Consider the following 17,589-nt stretch of genomic DNA (forward strand, 5'->3'; position numbering starts at 1 on the left):
AAGGTAGGAGGGAGAATCTACGATTACCGCAAAACATCATCAAAATACACAAGCTCTTGTGACATACATGTATTTGTTTTGCAATGGAAATTATTTGTAACGGACGGACTTCCTTTATCGCGGAAGTATAAAAATAATTATGCATACGGCATTTGAAACAGGGAGCAGACATGTTCGATTCATCATCTGAATGTATTCTGAATTTTCATAAAAAAATAAACAAGGAAATGGGGAAAACGAGATTTATTTCATAGATAATAAAGTATGTTCATGTATTAATGTGTTTAATTCCTCATAAAATACAAAAGTAATAGTGTTGGTTCAACAGAAATTAGCCTCGAACATTATACCATTCTGTTATAAAACTTCTATTTGGCAATTTAGATCTAAGTGTTTATTTGTCACATGTTTCTTTAGTGGTGGACATTTATTAAGTTGTTATATAGAACTTGTTGCCCAATCCCATTTTTTCCTTTGTGTTTCGTTTTGCAATTAATGGCATTGTAAATATGTAAAACGCAAATAAAATATGAGCCGCGCCATAAGAAATCCAACATAGTTGCTTTGCGACCAGCCTGCGCATCCACGCAGAGCATTCACGCAGTCCGGTCAGGATCCATGCTGTTCGATAATGGTTTCTCTAATTGCTAAAGGCTTTAAAAGCGAACAGCATAGATCCTGACCAGACTGCGCGGATGCGCAGGCTTGTCTGGACCCATGCTGGTCGCAAAGCCACTATGTTGGTTTTCTCATGGCACGGCTCATTATGATTCTACGAGACTCTACTTGTCTTAATTAAATGAAACATATTATTGGAAGTGTTGTCACAAATGGCGAAAATTAGGTTGGTGTTATTGGCAAGTGGGTGACTTTCTTCAATTAATGCAAAATGCCCATGGCATAACCTAGTACGTGCTATGCAAAATCATGAGATAAAGACATTTTGTTGTTCAAACACATTTTCATTACTACAACCATTGTATATGCTTAGAATAATGTTTTTAAAAAGCGTCTGACATGCAATCTTCCTGGCGATGGCGATCAAGACTATCTAACGGAAAAAGCAACTTTATCCGACTCATATTCATTCGTTTTTGTATCTCGGCACATAACAATACAAAAAAAGACATTTTCTGAGACTCATTTTAACCCGAGTATAGCATTTATGCAAAATATGAAAACAATATCTCAATGGACTTTGAAAATATTTGGGGTGGTACGCAAACTTTAACATTACAATAAGCATATTCTAAGTGGAAAAGGGGTCATAATTCAGTCAAAATGCTTGATATAGTTGCCACCTCCTTTTTACAGACTGGGGTCATGATGGTTAACAAATACGCAAAATATCAAAGCAATATCTCAATGGACTTTGAAAATATTTGGGGTGGTACGCAAACTTTAACATTTGTATGACGCTCACGCCGACGCAGGGGCGAATAGGATAGCTCCCCTATTCTTCGAATAGTCGAGCTAAAAATGAAACTGAACGAACAAATCTAGATCTATCTATATTCATGAGTAGCAAATAAAAAAGAAAGAAAACCGCCGGAATTCGAAAAGTCTATGACTTGCTTAGGGTATAGCTAATTACTTAGATCATTATTTACGCTCTTTAAAAAAAATCTAAAAATTACTTACAATTTTGAAACTAAATGACAATTTAATGTCACTGAAAAGGAAAGTATTACCGAATTACGAATTTTTGCTTGTTAATGACTGTGTATCACATACATTGTTTCATGTCATGAGCATTTCCAGTAACCAAAGACAGTCATCTACTGACCTGATAACGACATATTTTCGCCAGTCGTGACGTCATATCATTTGTGACGCCATTCTAGACGAATTTCCTTTAGAGTCCTGCAACCATGCAGTGATAGAAGGGAAAAGTTCGAGAGCAATTATTAATAATTTATCGCAATTAAATTGGTCCTATATAAGAAAATAAATATGCGAAAAAACATACATGTGTTAAATTTTCCTACGGCCATAGGTGTTTTATTTTTATGAGCGTCCAGAACAAACTTAGGTGGACACTACCGTACATATGTCTGTGCAGTTTGAAATACCGTATACATGTACACGTACATACATCTATTTAATATTTGTTACGCAAATATTTCTGAAAATATGAACAGATCTAGTCTTGGTAAAAGAATGACAGTTCACAGATGGACACAAATTGAAACTCATGGCATTTTTTAATTTGGAGCGCTATTTGATCTTTAACCTATAAGTGTTTCATCGACCTTGGACCATGATACTCTGCATGTCGTCATGTTGGGGTAAAAATTTGATTCTAGTTTTATGAAATCCATTTTAGTGGTTAGAACTAAATGAAGCGGACACAAAAATGAGCTAGCTGATATTTGACTACTAGGTGCGCTTGACCTTAAACATTGTGATCTGGGTTGTGCACTCTTCATGCCGTCTTGGTGAAGTAAAACAACTGATGCTAGATTTATAAAATTCCTTCCGGTGGTTAAAAGGATTAGGAGCAGACACACATTTATCTTTGAATTCCAGCTTTGACGTTGACCTCGGACTAGGTACCTGTGTTGTGTTTTCGGCATGTCGTAAATATTTGATACTAGTTTGTATGAAATTCTTCAAAACAATTAAGAAGACATGGAGCTGACACGGAATTAAACTTTGTGACCCATGGGCCTACTGACCCGAGTTATCCGCACCTTGTCTTGATGAGATTAGTAACTGAATGAAGTTTCATGAAAGTCTTTCCAGCGGTTTAGAAGATATGGAGTGGAGACGAATACGGACGGACGAAGAGATGGACGGACGTACTAACGGACATCCATGACTGTATTAAGGGGTGATAGTCATCTTAATAGTATGTACATTTAACGTAAATTGCTTTAAGATCGAGTCAGAAATGAAGGTGATAGAAAGTAAACATGGTAGAACATTTTACTCTTTAATAAATCAGTGGCCATAACTCTAGCTTTAATTACTATTGGACCTACAATCAGTCTTGCCCTGCAATTTATGGCAATGTAAGAGGACATAGTGTCTAAGTTTGATGAAGATGGCTTTCGAATCGTGAATGTTGGAGAAAAAACAGACGGTGGATTAAGAGGAGATCCGCCTTTCCTTAAAGCTAACAGCTAACTTCGTGCTTGTGTGAGCTAATAGAAAATTTCGAATCTTCCATTTGTTTTTCTTATACTGTATCTTATTTAATAACTGTATATGATTTTATATTACTGCATATTGAACATCCAATTCTCTGTCTGTATATTTAGTATACTAGTCTATTATCTGTTCTTTTTTCTTTCTTTATTTTCCGTCTTTTCTGTGTAACTGTGACTGTATTTAAGGTATTACCTGTTTAGTCATGCTTGTTTCTGGACTGCCGCCGCCACGTTCTTTCCTTCCTTCTATTGTCGAAGACTACCTAAGTACTTTCTTTAACATTCTACAAACATTTATATCATATAAATACAATGCAGAAAAAAGGAGGGGATCCAGAGTCGACATGTTTCACACATAATATACAATTTCTCCAATACCAACTGTTTTGCGCGAATTTACTTTATTTTTTCTCCAATTTTTCCAATCTGATACATAAACTAACAAAGAAGCAAGACAGCACGCTCGACCATTACAAACAACAAGAGGTCACAGAGTGATCTTGGCGCCCACCAATGTGCCATTTTTGAGTGTTCCAAATTTCAAGACTTATTGACTAGCTCAAGGTCAAATTTCATTTCCGTACACAACACTGTGCATGTGGTCCAAATTCGAAAGCTGTAGCTTGAGAAATGTGAAAGTAGGTCACTAGGTCAATGTCAAGGTCAAAGTTTGTTTCGGTACACAATCCTATGCATGTGGTCTAAATTTGAAGCCTGTAGCTACAGAAATGTGAAAGTAGGTCACTAGATCAATGTTAATGTCAAAGTTCATTTCGGTACACAAAACTATGCAAGTGGTCCAAATTTGAAGGCTGTAGCTTGAGAAATGTAAAAGTAGGTCACTAGGTCAAAATCAAGGTCAAATTTTATTTCGGGATACAAAACTATGCATGTGGTCCAAATTTGAAGCCTGTACATTCAAAAATGTGAAAGTAGGTCACTAGATCAATGTAAAGGTCAAAGTTCATTTCGGTACACAAAACTATGCATGTGGTCCAAATTTGAAGACTATAGCTTCAGAAATGTAAAAGTAGGTCACTAGGTCAAAATCAAGGTCAAATTTTATTTCGGAATACAAAAATATGCATGTGGTCCAAATTTGAAGCCTGTACCTTAAAAATATGAAAGTAGGTCACTAGGTCAATGTAAAGGTCAAAGTTCATTTCGGTACACAAAACTATGCAAGTGGTCCAAATTTGAAGGCTGTAGCTTGAGAAATGTAAAAGTAGGTCACTAGGTCAGATCAAGGTCAAATTATTTTTGGAATACAAAACTATGCATGTGGTCCAAATTTGAAGCCTGTACATTCAAAAATGTGAAAGTAGGTCACTAGGTCAATGTGAAGGTCAAATTTTATTTCGGTACACAAAACTATGCATGTGGTCCACATTTGAAGGCTGTAGCTTGAGAAATGTGAAAGTAGGTCACTAGGTCAAAATCAATGTCAAATTTCAATTTGAAACACGGAACTATGCATATGGTCCAAATTTGACGCCTGTACCTTCAAAAATGTGAAAGTAGGTCACTAGGTCAAAATCAAGGTCAAAGTTTTTTCCAGTGCACAAAACTATGCATGTGGTCCAAATTTGAAGGCTGTAGCTACAGAAATGTGAAAGTAGGTCACTAGGTCAAAATCAAGGTCAAATTTTATTTCGGAATACAAAAATATGCATGTGGTCCAAATTTGAAGCCTGTACCTTAAAAATATGAAAGTAGGTCACTAGGTCAATGTAAAGGTCAAAGTTCATTTCGGTACACAAAACTATGCAAGTGGTCCAAATTTGAAGGCTGTAGCTTGAGAAATGTAAAAGTAGGTCACTAGGTCAGATCAAGGTCAAATTATTTTTGGAATACAAAACTATGCATGTGGTCCAAATTTGAAGCCTGTACATTCAAAAATGTGAAAGTAGGTCACTAGGTCAATGTGAAGGTCAAATTTTATTTCGGTACACAAAACTATGCATGTGGTCCACATTTGAAGGCTGTAGCTTGAGAAATGTGAAAGTAGGTCACTAGGTCAAAATCAATGTCAAATTTCAATTTGAAACACGGAACTATGCATATGGTCCAAATTTGACGCCTGTACCTTCAAAAATGTGAAAGTAGGTCACTAGGTCAAAATCAAGGTCAAAGTTTTTTCCAGTGCACAAAACTATGCATGTGGTCCAAATTTGAAGGCTGTAGCTACAGAAATGTGAAAGTAGGTCACTAGGTCAAAATCAAGGTCAACTCATGTCAAGGTTCATCTTGCCACTCAAAAATATACATGTGGTCCAAATTTGAATGTTGTAGTTATTGACAAGAACATTTTAAAAACTTTTCCCTATATAAGTCTATATGAACCATGTGACCCCCGGGGCGGGGCCATTTTTGACCCTAGGGGGATAATTTGAACAAACTTGGTAGAGAACCACTAGATGATGCTACATTACAAGTATCAAAGCCTTAGGCTTTGTGGTATGGACATGAAGATTTTCAAAGTTTTTCCTTATATAAGTCTATGTAAACAATATGACCCCCAGGGCGGGGCCATTTTTGACCCTAGGGGTATAATTTGAACAATCTTAGTTGAAGACCCCTAGATGATGTCACATACAAAATATCAAAGCCCTAGGCCCTTTGGTTTTGGACAAGAGGTTATTCAAAGTTTTTCCCTATATAAGTCTTTATAAACCATGTGACCCCCAGGGCGGGCCCATATTTGACCCCAGAGAAATAATTTGAATCATCTTGGTAGAGGACCAGTAGATGATGCTTCAAACCAAATATCAAAGCCCTAGACTCTGTGGTTTTGGACAAGAAGGTTTTCAAAGTTTTTCCCTATATAAATCTATGTAAAATATAGAAATAAACAAAGGGCCATAACTCACTCCAAAATTGCTGAACCAGTCTGATTTTCAGGGGGACACAACTAGGGTACCAATACATCATTCTGACAAAGTTTGGTCAAAATCCCCCCAGTAGTTTCTGAGGAGATGCGATAACGAGAAATTGTTAACGGACGGACGGACGGAATGACGGACGGACGGACCACGGTCGCAGAGTGATTTTAATAGCCCACCATCTGATGATGGTGGGCTAAAAATCTTACCTAAACAACTTGCAAAACTTCACCCTAGTTGGATAGATATGGTTGAAATCTAGATATAATACGCTACCTTAAACAGATTAACATTACTTTTTGAAAAGCAACATTTGCCGCCATACAAATAAGTAAAATGATATTATTACCTTTGACATCTGCGTGGAGGACGACCTTTTTCTAAGTTGTCGCTTGTCCGATACGTCTACCCCCTGTATTTCATTCACAGACGCCTAGCCTCGCTTTCATATTCTGTAAACCATTACCATAACTGGGTAATATTAGCAATTGCGGAAAGACAAGTTGCTTTTCCAGAAAAAAAAACTGTTTACAAATGTATTTTCTTGTTATGGATTTGTAGCAGATAATGTTAAATTATGGTAAATAACGTAAAAACGGAAAATAGCGTTAAAAGCGGTAAGAAATTTTAAAACGAAGCAAACTGTTTTTTTTCTTGTGAATATACCGCACAATTAGTTTGAATGCGAATGTTATGCCATTTCACAATGATTACGTCTGCTGTATTTGGAACACTGCGGGCGCACACTAAACTACCAAATCTACTTGTTTTGTTCATTGCTGTCATCTAGGACTAAACAAAATTTGTGACAAAAAAGTTTCTTTATCCTGTTAATCATTTTTATTCATTTATATTAGGAAATTAACTTATCATAAGAAATAAACGAATGATAAAAGTACCTTTATTTAGAAGAGTTCCAAGTATCTGGAAAAAGCGCCAATTCGTATCTGCTAAGTCGATCACGTCTGCTTTCTGTGTTTCATTCAGAGAAACCAAGCCTCATTGCCATAGTCTGTAACTATTTTTAGAAAAAAAAAACCCAAATTTTTCTTATATACAACAACATCTGTTACCGTGGAACCTAAAAAAAAGCTCCCAACTCATAATTTACTTAAACAGACATAACTAGAGATATCACTAAAGGTGATGAATGTACCCCCCTCATGCAATGACACAGTACATTGCAATTTGACACACACAAGGTTGCATAATTATGTGGACTGTATGTATACAGACTGTATGTATACAGTATAGTAACAAAAACAAGTCCCATAACTATGCAGAATATTTATCTAAAAGAACGTAACATGCATCATGCACAACCAGGGTTGGTACTGATCACTTGTGTGAAGTTTCATTAAATTATGTGCAAGGGTTCGGAAGATTAGGTGCGCACACAAAGACTGCATATGCAGACTGTATGTACACAGTATGTTAACAAGGATCAAAGTTCCATAACTCTGCAATTTTTGTTGTTGAAAGAACCTAACATGCCCCATGCACACCTACTGTTGTTACTGATCACTTGTGTGAAGTTTCATTAAGTTGTGTCAAGGGGATAAGAAGATATGGTGCGCACAAGATTGTGTCTATGTATATAGTATAGCAACAAAAAACAAAGTCCCGTAACTCTGCAATTTTTTTTTCTGAAAGAACCTAACGTGCTCCATGCACAACTACTGTTGTTACTGATCACTTGTGTGAAGTTTCATTAAATTCTGTCAAGGGGATGAGGAGAAATGGAGTGCACAAGATTGTGTCTATGTACATAGTATAGTAACAAAAAACAAAGTCCGTTACTCTGCAATTTTTTTTCTGAAAGAACCTAACATGCCCCATGCACACCTACTGTTGTTACTGATCACTTGTGTGAAGTTTCATTAAATTCTGTCAGAGGATGAGGAGAAATGGAGCGCACAAGTTTGTGTCTATGTATATAGTATAGTAACAAAAAACAAAGTCCCGTAACTCTGCATTTTTTTTTCTGAAAGAACCTAACATGCCCCATGCACAACTACTGTTGTTACTGATCACTTGTGTAAAGTTTCATTAAATTCTGTCATGGGGATGAGGTGAGATGGAGCGCACAAGATTGTGTCTACGGACAGACGGACAGACAGACAACCTGAAACCAGTATACTCCCCCACCCCTTACAACTTTGTTGTCGGGGGGTACAATAATTATTTTATTCTCAAATGCCACTTAGATACGTTTCAATATCGCTTATGCATTCACTGCTTCTCAAACAGTAACTAAGGTTGAAAAAAAGACTTGAATGTTTTTCTGAACTGTTGGGCTGTCTCAATAACTGATCTTGCTGAACAATGTTCTCGTGTCTCTTTACTGTGTCAGGCCAGAAGCCAGCATCTGATATCCTTTCCACAGCTATAGATAGAAGTAAAAGGGAAAGCTAGAATTATAACGATAATACATACCTCTGTTTTGTGAAAATATTTTGATCTTGCTGAACGATGTTCTCATGTATATCCACTGTGTTAGAAGCCAACATCTTGCACCATTTGCACACCTAAATGCAAAAGTAAAGAGGAAAGCTTTACGATAATCTATACATACCTCTATTTTGTGAAAATAATTTGACCTTGCAGAACGATGTTTTCGCGCATATCCACTGTCATGTCAAAAGCGAACATCTGGTACCATTTTCACACTTTACGATAGATATAAATGAAAAGACTGTCTTTATGAATACTTTTTACACATTTCTAACCAAGAAAGAACCATTTACTGTCTCCATCAGCAATATGAGAAACAATAAATTAAGAAAATGCAATTATAGGGAAAAACACTGAACGGCAACTGTTAGATAAAATAAATTGCACCAGAAACTGTAAATAAATGACATGTTTATTCGAAATATAAACAAAAATATACAAAGACCTATAGAATCGCATTGGAAATATACAAACCTCTCACTGTGCAAGGCAAATGACACATATTGTTTTGCTCGTTTGTCTGTATATTTTCACATGCCAAAATATAGAGATCAGTAAAATCGAAACTACATAAAAAAAGGGTTTTCACTAAGTACATACTGTCGTCTGCTGTCACTATTTGTTTCCTTTCTGTGATAAAAAGAAAACAGATATGAAAACGATGAAAGAAATAAAACTTAAGTGGAAAAAAGCAATTGTTACACCAAATGAGTTAATAACAGATACAACAACAAACTAATTTATTAGAATGATATGTTGTTAATGAAATAAAGAACGAAGACATAAGACTCTGCACATCCAAAACATGACACTCGAGACTATAAAACAACAACAAAAACAACAACAAAACCCCATCCAAACAACAAATGGGGAAATAAACAAAGACACAAGTCCGAACTGTGAATGAAACAGAACGAATATACCCGAATAAACATTCTCGAACACCGATACATAACACTCGCATACACTCTGTAGAAACATTATATGACAAAAACAACAGCAATAAAAGACAATGCAGTAAATAAACGAAAACACAAAACCAGACTGTGAGTGAAACACTGTTAAAACACATCCAATTAAAAACCACGATCACCTATACAGAAATAATTGCTTACAGTTCGCATAATCGAAAACTGACAAATCAACACTACAAATATAAGTGAAAACAACACATTAAAAACCCAATCTATGAATAATAGCGTTCTGTTTTTCACCTGTAATGAACAGTTTTTTTGTTATTTTTGTTTGTTGGTTTTAGTGTCAAACTGACACTTTCAATTTAAGTCATATGGCGACTCTTCCCGCTTTTATTGGTAGAGGAAGACCTCAGGTGCCAAACCGGGCATTATTTCATCACGTGACAGTATCTGGGCAGAAGCACAGACCTTCCGTAAGCTAGCTGGATGGCTTCCTTATCTTAAGAATTCTACACCTTTATCAAGGTTTCGAGCCTACATCGGCGAGCGGTAAGCGAGTCAAAGTCAGCGATCTCAATCCTGCAGAGCTACGTTATTTATCTCTTAAATATAAAGGCTTATCCTGTGTTCATGTTTAATTTCGAGTTCTGAAATTTAAAACAAGCAATCTATAAAATACTTGAAGCAAAGAAGCTGGTGTTCATTGTTTTTTTTGGGTTTTTTTTTTCGCAAGGGCTCTCCACGGTCAAATTTCTGCCTGGCATTCTTCTGCCCAGCGCGAGTGATATCTGTTCCTCAAGTCAGCTGTGTAAAGAAAAGTATAACACATCTACAAATGAAACACAACTGTGTCAGGCAGAAAAATATAGAAATATACACACCTTTTTACGTTCAGGATCTGCCACTTTCATCTGTTGCTTTCATCTGATGCTTTAATCTGTTACTTTAATTATTAAACAACTATAACTCTAAATGTGATCATCTGTTACCCTCATCTGTTGCAATGTATAATTTCCTGTTACCTTCATGAATGATCAAATGTTACTATTCATCTATTACCTTCATGGATGGTTAACTGCAACAGACACCTATAGTCTGTTTCCTTCATTGGTAATTTTCTGTTATCTATACCAGTTTTTATCTGCCACATTAATCGCTGATCATAGTTACGTGAATCTGTTATCATCTGTTACCTCAAACTGTGACCTTCTGTTACCTCAATCTTTGACCTTCTCAAACTTTGACCTTCTGTTACCTTAATATGTGACATTCTCAATCTTTGACCTTCTGTTATCTCAATCTGTGACCTTAATCTGTGATTTTCTGTTACCTTAATATATGACCTTCTCAATCCTTGCCCTTCTATTACCTTAATCTGAGAACCTCTGTTACTTCAATCTGTGACCTTCTGTTACCTTAATCTGCGATTATCTCTTACCTTAATCTGTGTTTTTCTGTTACCTTAATTTGTAGTTTTCTGTTACCTTAATCTGTAGTTATCTGTTACCTTCATATGTGGTTTTCTGCATCCTTAATCTCTTATTCAAGTAACTTCAATCTGAGAATTCTATTACCTTAATCTTTGATATTCTGTTATAACTGTTACTATCTGTTACACACGCCTGACTGCTACCATCTGTTACACACGCCTGACTGCTACCATCTGTTACACACGCCTAACTGCTACCATATGTTACGCACGCCTGTGATCATCTGTTACAATAATCCGAGATCTTGTGCTGCCGAAATTGGTGTCTTCAGTTTTGAAAACAAAATAACCTGAAAAAGAAGCAGTGTCTTACATTACCAATGCTTTACTTAACAAATAACCAAGGCCTTCGAGTTGTTTATCGTCTGATTTACCACGGTTCAGAGTTCAGATGCGTAGGAATTGAACCACGAGGGCGTTAGCCCGAGTGGTTAAATACTAAAGCATCTGAACGATGAACCATGGTAAATTAGACGATAAATCACAAGAAGGCCTTGATTGTTTTCATTCTGACATGCTCATTGATATATTTTAATAGATATTATACTGGACTTCGTTTACCTGAGGAGTAATGTATCGAACGTCATGCGGCAATATGACGTCATAATTGACGTCACAGTGCTCTCTTACCGGTCCGCGCGTCAACCGTTGTTTATCGCAGAATATATAGAGCTTGATTTTCTTCTTTGTTTAACTGGAAAACAAATCGAACCATGTTAGAATTGTCAATAAAACGTTCGAAGTTCGATAGTGCATTTATATTGTACACAAACTTAAACTGTCAGAGCCATAAAGGGGGCGGTGGAGGGGGGTAAAAAACAAGCTTTCAGGCGCACTCGACTAATCCGATGATAGATAGCACAACAAGCGACACTTAAAAAACAAGAGCTTTGAGGCGCATTCAACTACTCCGATGCTAGTAAGCACAACAGGCCATACTTAAATAAACAAAAGCTTTCAGGCGCACTCAACTACTTCAGTGCTAGATAGCACAACAGTCTATACTTAAATAAACAAGAGCTTTCAGGAGCACTCGACTAATCCGATGCTAGATAGCACAACAGGCCATACTTAAATAAACAAAAGCTTTCAGGCGCACTCAACTACTTCAGTGCTAGATAGCACAACAGGCCATACTTAAATAAACAAGAGCTTTCAGGCGCACTCGACTAATCCGATGCTAGATAGCACAACAGGCCATACTTAAATAAACAAGAGCTTTCAGGCGCACTCGACTAATCCGATGCTAGATAGCACAACAGGCCATACTTAAATAAACAAGAGCTTTCAGGCGCACTCAACTAATCCGAAGCTAGATAGGGCAACAGGCCATACTTAAATACACAAGAGCTTTCAGGCGCTCAACTAATCCGATGATAGATAGCGCAGCAGGTCATACTTAAATAAACAAGAGCTTTCAGGCGCACTCAACTAATCCGATGCTAGATAGCGCAACAGGCCATACTTAAATACACAAGAGCTTTCAGGCGCGCTCAACTAATCCGATGATAGATAGCGCAACAGGCCATACTTAAATAAACAAGAGCTTTCAGGCGCGCTCAACTAATGCGATGCTAGATAGCGCAACAGGCCATACTTAAATACACAAGAGCTTTCAGGCGCGCTCAACTAATCCGATGCTAGATAGCACAACAGGACATACTTAAATAAACAAGAGCTTTCAGGCACACTCAACTAATTCGATGCAAAATTTAGTTATTGACCTTCTTCCTCATCTATTGTACCAGTTTCAAAGCCAAAGTACACAAGACAACTGAACTGAAAGAAAATAAACACTAAAAAATATCTTATTTTTTCTAAGTTAAAAGAGCAATAATTCTGACAAAATGCAAGAGAGAGGGTTATGGATCTTTACCTACCCACAGGTTTAAAGTTTCATATCTACTCTTTTAATGTTTGAGAAACAGTGGACTAAACCAAAAACCTTTACCAACAACGACAAAATTATGCTTGAATATGTACTGCTAGCATTCCAATGCACACTTTTAGATGTATATAAACAGTTGTGTTTTTTTTTGTTTGTTGTTTTGTTGTTGTTATTTTTTCACGATTTTTGGAACTTTGTTTTCAATGTTTTCAATACATGTTAATAAAATCCTATAGACTGATAAACAATATGATTTAAAGTAGCGCTCGGCAATTTCCGTGTGATCACTTGTTCACAAGAAGCAACTAGGCTTTCTTCGGACGTAAATATAGCTCAATACAAACATACGAATGATAGTCTGAGTGCACTCGGCAACTTCTGTGTGATCACGTGTTCTCGATAAGCAATTCGGCGTTTTTCGGACGTAAAGACAGCTCAATACAAACATACGGATGATACGTCTGAGTGCGCTCGGCAACTTCCGTGTGATCACGTGTTCTCGATAAGCAATTCGGCATTCTTCGGACATAAATATAGCTCAGTACAAACATACGAATGATACGTCTGAGTGCCCGAATACCAATTCTGAGAATACGTAATCTGACGAAAAGACACCGGGATGCGTGTAATAATAACTAGCAACATAATAAATCTAACAAGAAGCTGCGTTCAATAAACGCTTGATGCCCTCGATGGCATCCTTGTCAATACAAAGCAACCTAAGTCCAAAATGAGGTCAAGTGCAAGGTCAAACTGAGGTCAAGTGATGTCTGAAGATGAGGAATGGTCAGAGGTTACATCTGTATTAGTATCAAGTCATTCTAGTAAGGGGTATTGATGCTAAACGAAACGGTCCCATTTGGTTAACCAAGAGATGGCCAATATAAATCAACCTAAGTCCAAAATGAGGTCAAGGTCAAACTGAGGTCAAGTGATGTCTGAAGATGAGGAATGGACACAGGTTATGTCTGCATTAGTATAAAGTCATTCTAGTAAGGGGTATTGATGCTAGACGAAACGGTCCCATTTGGTTAACCAAAAGATGGCACATACAAAGCAACCTAAGTCCAAAATGAGGTCAAGTTCAAGGTCAAACTGAGGTCAGGTGATGTCTGAAGATGAGGAATGGTCACAGGTTATGTCTGCATTAGTATAAAGTAATTCTAGTAAGGGGTATTGATGCTAGACGAAACGGTCCCATCTGGTTAACCAAGAGATGGCCCATATAAAGCAACCTAAGTCCAAAATGAGGTCAAGGTCAATGTCAAACTAAGGTCAGGTGATGTCTGAAGATGAGGAATGGTCACAGGTTACATCTGCATTAGTATCAAGTCATTCTAGTAAGGGATATTGATGCTAGACGAAACGGTCCCATTTGGTTAACCTCGTACGGACGGACGGACAGGACGATCACTATATGCCTCCCACATCAAAATAGTCGTTTTCCTGTTGGTAATGTTAAGACGTTGTATGTATCGTCCGCGCGAAGGATGTTGATTTTAATAGCAATGATAAATCAAAGCTCTGAAAGGACTGACAGCATGTGCTTATTGAGTAATATTTCAATTGATGCACCCGTCCTGAAGAATCAACATTTCGTTGTGCATAGACTAGTCATGATTTAAACAAGTTGGTAGAGGTCCACTAGACAATGCGACATGAAATACCTAAGCTCAGTGCATAGTGATTCAAGGCATGAAAGGTTTTCAGTTTTTGTAGATAACCGTGAATATTCAAGAATCGCGAGTAACTTGTACGATTGTTTGTTTTTATGAATCATGTTTATGATTTTGGTTAGTATCAGTCGATATTTTTTATCTAATTTCTGGAAGAATTTATATAAACAGCTTAAAAGTTTGACATTACGTTCGTACTCATCCTTACTCCTAATGTGTCCGTACTCAAAATAACTCGAATGTAAAGTTATTATTCTCGAAATTTACCTCCTGTTTACCAAATGTTGAAGTTATATGAATTTTTTTTTTTTTGGTAATTTCATGTTTGTAATAACGGGAGATAAAAACTTCAGTATGTCAATATGGGCCCTGGTTATGGATATTTAAAACATGTTTACCGTTTCCAAGAACAACAGAATGGTAACGAAAAATGTACCGTAATCGTGAAGTCATCACATATGAAAACAATACATGTAGTCGTCGGATAATGTTTTTTATGCAAGAATAGCGACAATACACGTTTGTTTTGTGTATTAACGTCTGCAGAAGCCCGCGGGATTGTTTGTGACCGAGACCGCGGGCTTCTGCAGACAAAAAACATGTATTATCCCTATATTTACACTGTTTTAGATAACAAAACAAAATTTGTAGACCAGCACAGAATGGGATATGTCTGGGTTTTCCTAAGCTGATTTTTATTTATACCACAGTCATAGTTCACATTTGCTAACAAAATGTAGATATATAGTGTTTGGAACTTCCACGGCTACTTCAAAGACTCCCGTGCATTTTATACCAAAGGCATTATCTTGAGATAATGCATGTTTTTTTTTTTTCTTGACGGATTCTGAAGTTGTTTTCAACCGAAGTAGCGTTATTCAAGGATATGAGGAAATAATGATTAAAACATGTTAATATGTATATACATGTATTACAAACTGCGTTAGACCAGTCTACTATCGCAAGCATGTAACTGGTCAATTCTGAGTTTCGTTTCGAGATTGACCAATGGCAAATCTACATTGCAAGACTGGTCTCCTAATTTAGTTTCAATAGAAACTGAGAGTGTTGCATTCTGTATTTACAAACATTTTTATTATTATTTTGGTGTAGTGTAAGATTTATGCTGAATGCTTACGTACCGGAACATATAATGTATACACGAACGGTTAAATATTCTAATTTTGACATATTCGCGCGCCTTAACTCTATTTTCTGTGTAATTCTGTAAATATCTAACTTATTCGAGTAACTGGGATGGGTTATATATGTTTAAAGTTTGTTTTATGATTGCTACATAAATGCGACATCCAATGTCCTAACACTTTGATATATCCGCGGGAAAACCTTATGAAAGGAAGAAAAGTGGACTGAAAGCGATCACAATTAACTCCATTTAAGCATTCAGGTGAGTCTGGAAAATATTAATGTCACTAATTTTTGCTCTTTTATGAATACCATTGTAAATAAACAATTTTTACCTGTTAGACGTTAACATCGTTGATCTGTGTTAAATGGGTAAAAGTGAACCAGGACAAGCCATGGGCCATCATCATCATCGCTATCATCACCATCAACATCATCACCACCATCGTCATTATGCACAATGTCTTTCAACATTTCTGAAAATGAGAAAACAATGAGCAGGTTTAAAATAACATTATCTTCAGTTGTTTTTTCAGATTTTTACTGCGCCTTAAAATTCAGTTCACCTATTTTTCATAGAAATGAAATTCTCAGAAGAAATTCATACGTTGGGGTAAGAATTTGGTAGTACTTTATAAACACACAACTTTTTGTATATAAGACTCAAAAGTCAACAATGTAAAGATATCAGAATATATCATAGTTGTCGAGTTATCATGCTGATACTGGAAATTTTCACCGCATCGGGAAATGTAGACCTCAGTAGACCAGGTCTAGTATATTGCCAGATTGGTGCATCATGCACCGATCGGTGTATCATGCACCAATTGGTGTATTCAACAATACACCGATCAGTGTATCTGCTCAGAAAATTTATCAACTGACCGTTATTTCACATGTATTTTATATTTCCGCATCATGGGAAAAACTAAAGAACAGCCCTCTGAGGTGAAGTTTTCAAATTATTTCATTATTTTTGAAATATATTAGGTAACGTAATGACAAAACACATTTACATGTACTACTTACATATTATTTATTGTCGAACACAACAATTTCTAGTGTTAAAAAGCAATTTTGTTAAAGATTTCTCAATGCCACTGCAGCATGTGTTCCGCCATGTTGATATCCGGGTAATTTTGATTGATTTCCCTTTGATTCGGCGCCTGAACGCTCAAAAAATCAGCATCTGTCAGAAAATTAGACCTATGTACGGTGTCCAAAAAATGACATAAACCAAAATATAAAATTACCGCAAATAATGATTTTTTTTAAGATATCTAAGCAAGTGGTGTATAACCTACAAAATGAAATAATAAATGCACTCATGCCATTGTGATAATACATATTTTAACAGATTGAATACTATGGAAAGCAAGTCAGAAAATGACACATGTCTGATGTCACTAAATCCATGCTAATCATCACAGAGGAGAGATAATATCGAAATTAAAGGAAAATTAAAGCTTTAGATAATTATTAACCAAACTCCTTGATCCACTCTTGATTTATATAACAAAATGGCTTATATCATTAATAAACCAACATGTTACTAACTTTGATATCACTTCTTATTGATAATACAACTGTTAAATTAACTTTGAATGTTACGAGGTTTCAAAACTGACACTGTGAAAATTTATTTCATATTTTATTATGTCGCTACAGGTACACCATACATATTCAAGGCATGTCAATCAAATTTTGGGATGCTGGGAAAAGTGTGTAGCTTTATAAGCGTAGATCCGAATCCAGCATGGCTGCATCAGACCTTTTCAGGCTGAACACCACTAAATCCAGCTGTTCTTTATTTCATATAAAATCCACTCACTTCATAACGGTGTTTCGACATTTTCTAGCATATCAGATTTTCAGACACTTATATTCCCATAAAGAACTAGATCGCTACGTTAGAAAAACAAAAAGAAAAGGGGGTGTTAACTTTTATATAAGAAAACTACAGTTCGTTAAATACAACCCGCTGA

The 17,589-nt window shown here is 36.3% G+C and overlaps 1 long non-coding RNA gene across 2 annotated transcripts; it reads right to left on the reverse strand.

Annotated features, from left to right (window-relative positions):
* Nucleotides 1–3,140: 3,140 nt before the first annotated feature.
* On the reverse strand, nt 3,141–16,781 carry LOC123540688 (uncharacterized). 2 transcript variants are annotated; one of them, XR_008367657.1, is made up of 8 exons: nt 16,634–16,781; nt 15,940–16,080; nt 10,980–11,184; nt 8,963–9,118; nt 8,471–8,562; nt 6,934–7,052; nt 6,384–6,486; nt 3,141–3,436 (listed from the first exon to the last, which is right to left on the reverse strand). It is a non-coding gene; the product is annotated as an uncharacterized LOC123540688 (long non-coding RNA). The 2 variants fall into 2 exon arrangements; XR_008367658.1 differs by lacking the exon at nt 8,963–9,118.
* Between the last annotated feature and the right edge of the window lie 808 nt (nt 16,782–17,589).

The sequence above is a fragment of the Mercenaria mercenaria genome, chromosome 16 (genome assembly GCF_021730395.1).
Source record: "Mercenaria mercenaria strain notata chromosome 16, MADL_Memer_1, whole genome shotgun sequence".
NCBI lineage: Eukaryota > Metazoa > Mollusca > Bivalvia > Venerida > Veneridae > Mercenaria > Mercenaria mercenaria.